Raw genomic sequence first — 7202 nt, forward strand, 5'->3', positions numbered from 1 at the left:
TTATTGTGTCCATCTGCTTCTCTTTACTCAAACAAATTAACAAACAAATAAACAAACAAACAAACAATCAAACAGACAGACAGACAGTCAGAAGGACAGGTAGACAGACAGACAGACATACAGACAAACAGAAAAAACAAACAGACGAAACAAAAAAAATCACCCGTCACTTGGCTGAAACTATGCAAATGAGGCAACTTTCTCTCGCCCGTATGTATCGTTCCACTGCGTGTGACGTCATACTTCTCAAATAAGCAAGGTGGATTTTTTGTCCTGGTTCGTACAGGGGCTCAGAGAGAAACGATTTCCATGCGGACAAACCGCTACCCCAGAATTACAAAGTTCTATCAAACATTTTTTGCCGTTTTGATTTACTAATAATAATAATAGATAGCATTTGTATAGCGCATATCCCCGCTCAACAGCAGGCTCTATGCGCTTTACACTATATTACAACAAAGGGGTTAGAAAGCAAATGCTTTATCTGCTCTATCAAAATTCATTGTAAGAATATTCGAAGTAGTTATCAAGACATTATTCAAAGAACTGCATACGAAACAGCTTGACATATTATTGTGAAACTCAGACATTTCGACGTAAGATTTCTCAAAACATGGTATTGAGAAGATAGAATTTTGAAATTCTGAGGTAGCAAAGCGGAGCTATTCAATGAGTAACGTTCCCATTTGGGAACCGAACCCTTGTCTTCTGCGTGCAACGGCGAAGAGCTAAGGCACCACATCAGAGACTCCAGTAAACTGTAGGTCTGTTTATTATCGACACCCAGCCGCTCAAAGTAACGAGAAGTGAGTGGTTGGCGGGTGCTCTAGTGTTGTGGTTTGCTCCTTCTTTCCTATCAAACGTCTATCGTCCTGATCTCCCCTGCTTTTTTTGCTTTTGTTTGTTTGTTACTCTTTTGTAACACCTGTAATCTTCGGCACATATAAAATGACCCTGTTGAGTTGCAAGTGTAATTCTTTGCCATATCGACAGACCAAAGGGCTAGAACCCAAATGGCTGCTGGATCGGAAAAGTAAAGGAAAGGAAAGTAAAGTGTTGCAAGAGCCATAAAACGTAAAAAAATACTCTTACCAAAAGTAACAAGAAAAAATTAACAAGGGCTTCATTTTTTGAGTGCATTACGAGAGCTGGTTCATGACCAATGACAGGGAGAGGAGAGTATTTAACGGTTTGTTTGTTTGTTTGTTACTCTCTTGTAACACCTCTAATCTCCGGCACATATAAAATGACCCTGTTGCGTTGCAAGTGCCGTAAAAACCCTTACCAAATGTCACGAGAACAAAATTAACAAGGGCTTCATTTTTGTAGTGAATTACCAGAGCTGGTTCATGACCAATGACAAGGAAAGGAGTATGTGTATCGGTTTGTTTGTTTATTTGTTACTCTCTTGTAACACCTCTAAGCTTCGCCACATATAACGTTTAAAAAATCACAAAAAGTAACAAGAACAAATTAACAAGGGCCTGATTTTTTAGTGCTTTACGTGAGCTGGTTCAGGACCCAAGACAGGGAGAAGAGTATTTTATCGGTATCCTCGACCTTAATATTATTCTCCTTGATGCATCCTTTCTTATCGCGTGTGACGTCGGTGGCCTGCCTAGTGGTTGGGCTAACGGACCCGTAATCATGAGACTGTGGGCTCGAGCATCAGCTCAGTCCGATGTTCTGTCCTTGGGAAAGGCACTTTGCATGAAGTTTCGCGTTTGGCTCGGTCCTAGGCTTTTTGAGTCCAGACTCGGTTCTTTCGGACCCGGATCTTAGACTCGGAGGTCCCGCCTCTTAAATCACCTAATAGTGTTGAAAGCTGCATTAAACGTGTACCAGGGCGCTCTCATGGCCTAGAGGTTAAGGTGTCCACCTCTTATTCAATAGGTCCCAGTTTCGAACCCGGATAGCGACGGAAATTAAAATTTTCATCTCTAAATTGTTACCATTCACATCCTTTCCCGCTCCCTGGCAATGTTCTGTTGTCTGGTTTCGACTCTACTTTCTGCCCCCACCCTCCTCACCCCTTTCCCCCCTCCTCTTGTCTCCTGACTCTTTCTGCAGCCTTTCTACTGCTACTCTTTGGCTCCTTCTCACCTGTCTTTCAGCCACACCCCTGAACTTATGGTAAGAAAGATCTACACCTAGCCTTCTCAGTCAAGGGCGAAAAAACCCTCGGAGGCACCGTGTGCAAGTTGCAGATCCCTAGGTGGTCCAAAATCGATAAGAGTAGGCTTCGGCCGCCACCCGAACAAAATTAAAAATCTTCTTCCAACTGAAAATATTTAAGGTGTCCCGCTCGCTCATATTATGACCTTATGCAGTTGCGAGCGTCGTTAAACACTTACCCCCCCCCCCTCCCCCCAAAAAACCCAAACCAAAACAAAACAAAACAACAACAACAACAACAACAAACAAACAAACAAACAAACAAACAAACAAAAAACAACAACAACAACAACAACAACAGCAACAGAAGAAAAAAGCTAAAACAAAAAACAAAACTCTGTACCATTTCCCTATTTGCATCCTTTTCCAACAATGCAAAACGTGATTTGTGCCTATGACCATGTGTAACGTATGGCTATTTACACTCAGAGAAGCAAACAAGACAGAGTTCACAAAAGAGGCCCCAGTAAAAATCCGCTTGGGGACAAAGTGAGCGTCGAAATTCTCTAAGACAGTGTCAAAGTTGTCCCTAGGATCGTTACCTTCGACGGGAGCAGGGAATGTGAACGTGTTAAATATCTGTTCAGCTTGGCGTCCCATAGCGTAAATTAATGAACTTACTTGAATTGCTCCGGTCTCTGCGCTCAGTTTGGTGGCTGTGCGGTATCGTAGCATACGCTGTCGCCACTCGGGCCACGCGTGAGGTTTCGAAAAATCAAACGGCTCAGGAGGCTTGAAATGAGGCATTCTGACACTTGTGACACGTTATCCACTGACTTCTGACACCATGTAATGTTAGTCTACACACACGACTGTAAAACTGGAGACGAACACACACGACAGCAAGCATTCTAATAATGAGCCCGGGTGTAGTGTCTGACTTTTTATGTAGATCCCCGAAGTGAGTAACATTAACCAAGAGCCCATGGCATACGGGGCGCTTACGTCCCGTGAGTAAAAAGAGTAAGGTACAATACGGTGACTACCGTGACAATTTACACTCAGAGAAGCAAACAAGACAGAGTTCACAAAAGAGGCCCCAGTAAAAATCTCAGCTTGCTTATCCTGGAAATGTTTGTGTTGCAGCTGTTCAAGGTGCGCTGGTCTAGAAAGATAATAATTCCAACTTTCGACCTTTAAGCGGATGCTCTGATAAAGATATCTGAAGTATTTTCCAAGACCACATTTCACAACACGCTTTTTCCTCTTCGAAAGGCAGCTTTCTGGAAATAGCACTGCTGTATTCCCTGAGCTCTAATCTTCTGTCCCCGTGGTTTTATGCACCCTGCAAAATTTAGCTAAATTTGATCATTTTATGCATAATTTCTGATTATTTTCTTTTATCATTCTTTATTGAAATGAACAGAATCGCATAATTTCACATTTTTGGGCTCAGTTTGCATAATTTCAGAATTTTTCTTACATAAAACGACGGGAACAGAATCTTGGGTGATGATAAGCAACAAATCACTGCCTCAGAGTTACAAAGTTTTATCTGACATTGTTGGTCGTTTGAGTTCCTAATACCACGAAGTCAGAAACCTAATGTTCTATCTGCTCTATCAAAATAGTCCGATTATTAGGAGTCGTTTTCAAGATATTCAGAGAACCGCATTCGAAAAAGCTTGACATAGTGTGAAACTCAAAATCTTTGAGGTCAAATTTCTCAAAACTAGGTACTGAGCAGATAGGACTTTGTAATTCTGAGGTAGTGAAATGTCACCAGTTTGACGGAACAAGGAGAAAACCCACCGCTCCCCCATCCCCCTCCCCCCCTTTTTTTCTTTGTTTTTCTCCTCTTCCTACGCCCCCCTTCTCTCTCTCTCTCTCTCTCTCTCTCTCTCTCTCTCTCTCTCTCTCTCTCTCTCCCTCCCTCTCTCTCTCTCTCTCTCTCTCTCTCTCTCTCTCTCTCTCTCTCTCTCTCTCTCTCTCTCTCTCTCTCTTGGGGAAATTACATGTTTGTCAAAATAACGAAATCAAAGAAAACGGTATTTTTCTGGTCGGTGTGCAATCTTTTCCTTTATTTTTCTCTTTTTGGCGCAACACCTTTTATTAAAATGTCCCTTTAAATAAACGACCTGCGTGGAATTTGCTGAAAATTGCCAACCAAACCAACTAACAAATACAAAAACGCAAGTAAGATTATGGTTTTCAAAGACATTCAAGCTTTGGAAATCACCAAATTTGGGCAGCCATTTTTTCACTAATTTAACGCTGAATGACAGATGACCCCCACGTCTTTCAGTCGCAAATTATTTCGACTTCTAATCAAGACAGATGGTTTTTAAAAAAAATCAAAAGTAAGACAAATGAGCAAGCCTTAAAAGATGATATTAATAACTCCATTTTGTTAAACATTGGACGAGTGCCTGATTCTACCGCGTTGTGACACATAGGTGGTTTTTTCCCTATTGTAAAGCCAATTGAGCACATTCCTAGTAGAAATATGTTATTTGTGTATAAAATCTCGGAGATCCCTTGTGCAAGTTGCGCACGTTAAAGATCCCTTGGTTGTCCAAAATCGATAAGAGTAGGCTTCGGCCGCCACTTGGGCAAAATTCAAAATTTCCTAACTGAAAATGTTTAATGGGTCCCGCGCGCTCATATGACCTTATTATGCATTTGCAAGCGCCGTAAAACACATACCCCCCCCAAAAAAAAAACCCAAAACAAAACAAAAACAAAGACAAACAAACAAACAAACTAAACAAACAAACAAACAAACAAACAATCAGACTTCTACTACTCGACACATATTTACGTCGTCTTACTTGTGTTGCTAGTACGGTAAAAATCTTATCAAAACCAAGCAAGGAATGAGATAAGACCACTTGACACACAACAGAAGTCACGGTAACATCATGAATGGTGACTAATGCTTCCAGGATTCATAATTTGAAAAAGTCATGAGTTTAAGTTGATAATTTTTGGGTTTGAATTTGGGGGACAATTGAATAGGAGCGATCTAGACTCTTTTGGGAGAAAATATTAATAATAAGTCCTATTCTTTAAAAATATGACAGAAAAGAGCCTTAGCCACTGCGGTATGGGGTGACTCAGGCATTTGCAAATGTTTTCTTTGAACAGGCATACTACTAGCACTAATGCAGGCTCTTGTATTTTTATCAATAAATATAGTTTACTGAATTTCAAGAAGTAGTTCACTGCATTTCATTCAAAACAAAAACATTTCAAATCGATAAAATATTACACTTGCAGTAATGCTCACTATTTATCAAATTTTAACGAATTGAAGTTGCAATGTGTCCCTGATGATTTAAACAGCTACACAGCACGTGCATAAAGTTGTTCAGCTTAGATTGACCGGTACCGTTCTAGATCTAATCTGCAGTTCTAAAGATTTCTTAGAATTTTGCTCAACGAAGACCTTCCTCAAAGAGGTTCTGGGTTTGTCTCTCGTTTTCAACGTCAGGCTCCGAGTTTGAGGAGAGAAATTCCTGCTTTAGAAGCTCTTCGTCATAACTAATTGGTTGTACCGCTTTGTTTTTGTGTTTGGTTCCTCATTTTTCTAAAAAGATGAAGAGGGGGGGGGGGGTACATTTTTTCCAAAATTAATTCTCTTTTGTGGAGGTGGATTGAGCGGGAGGAGTGACTTTCATGTGTGTGCTTTTAGTTTAAAAGAGCTAAAAAAAACCACATAGATTTTTAAATATTGGCCCCTATGCGCCCCGCCCCCCATCCTTTCATTAGATCTCACTACCGGACTCGTAATCGTGTATGTGTGTATGTGTGTGTGTGTGTGTGTGTGTGTGCGTATGTGTGTGTGTGTGTGTGTGTGTGTGTGTGTGTGTGTGTGTGTGTGTGTGTGTGTGTGGGTGGGTGTGTGTGTGTGTGGGTTTCGGTTTCTTTGTTTAAGGGGGGGGGGGGGGGCTCTTGATTGTGCGTTATCGTTTTGAAAGAGTGAAAAACAATACATGAAAGTTACCCGTTTTCTATTTGTTGAACACCCTCCCACCAAAAACCAAACAGCAAATTTTAAAATGTAAAAAAAAAATATATATCGACTTTACCCGGATGGATGATGGGAACAGAACAAGATAATTATACTTTTTTTAAGCTTTCGAACAGAAAAACGAATGACAAAGCACGACCGTTGAATACATTTTTTCAGATTTGACACTTGAAGAAGAAGAAGAAGAAGAAGAAGAAGAAGAAGAAGAAGAAGAAGAAGAAGAAAACCAGTGTCTATTCTTCAACCATTCTTTTCATTCCTTTTGGGAAAATTTGTTTTTTGAAATGATTGCATTTTTATATGACCTTATTATGTTATAAGTGCCGTAAAACTCTTATTACTGAAACAATTACAAAAACAAAGAGATTGCACCACCACTTGTCTCTGTACTGTGATCTATTTATAACGACCCAGTTATGTTGTTTGTTGTAGTTCCCGTTCACAGCGATGACTTCAGTGACTAATTTCTTATCTTTCTTTTCTGTCTTTTCTGTCTTTTCTGTCTTATTTTTCTTTTTTTTTTGTTGTTGTTGTTGCTTATAGTTCCCTTCTTTCTTTTCTGTCGTTTCTTTTTTTCATTCTCTTTTTTTCTTTTTCTTCTCTTTTTTTATTTTTCTTCTCTCTCTTATCTGTCTTTTCTTTCTTATTTTTGTTTTCTTTGTTTTCTTTCTGTTCTTTGTTTCCTTTCTTTTCCGTCTTTTCTTTCTTATCTGCCTTTTCTTTCTTATTTTTTAAATATATTTCTTTTTTTCCATTTCTTTCTTTTCGTCTTTTCTTTTTTTTTCATCTTTTCTTTTTTTCTTATATTTCTTCTCTTTCTTTTCTTTCCTTTTTTTCTTATATATTTCTTTTCCTTCTGTTCAATCATTTCTTTCTTATATTTCTTTTCTTTCTCTTACTACCCTGCACGTGTAAGTCGGACAGTACTGCTCCAACACAGTGTGCGCTGTTTTCCTATGTATAGAAATATGATTCATTGTAGGCACTGGTTGAACAAAGTGGGTGAAGGGGGGAAAACCCAAAAGTATGTCGGATAGGGTGGGCGAGTGGGGGG

The sequence above is a fragment of the Aplysia californica genome, unplaced genomic scaffold, assembly GCF_000002075.1.
Source record: "Aplysia californica isolate F4 #8 unplaced genomic scaffold, AplCal3.0 scaffold00061, whole genome shotgun sequence".
Classification (NCBI taxonomy): Eukaryota; Metazoa; Mollusca; class Gastropoda; order Aplysiida; family Aplysiidae; genus Aplysia; species Aplysia californica.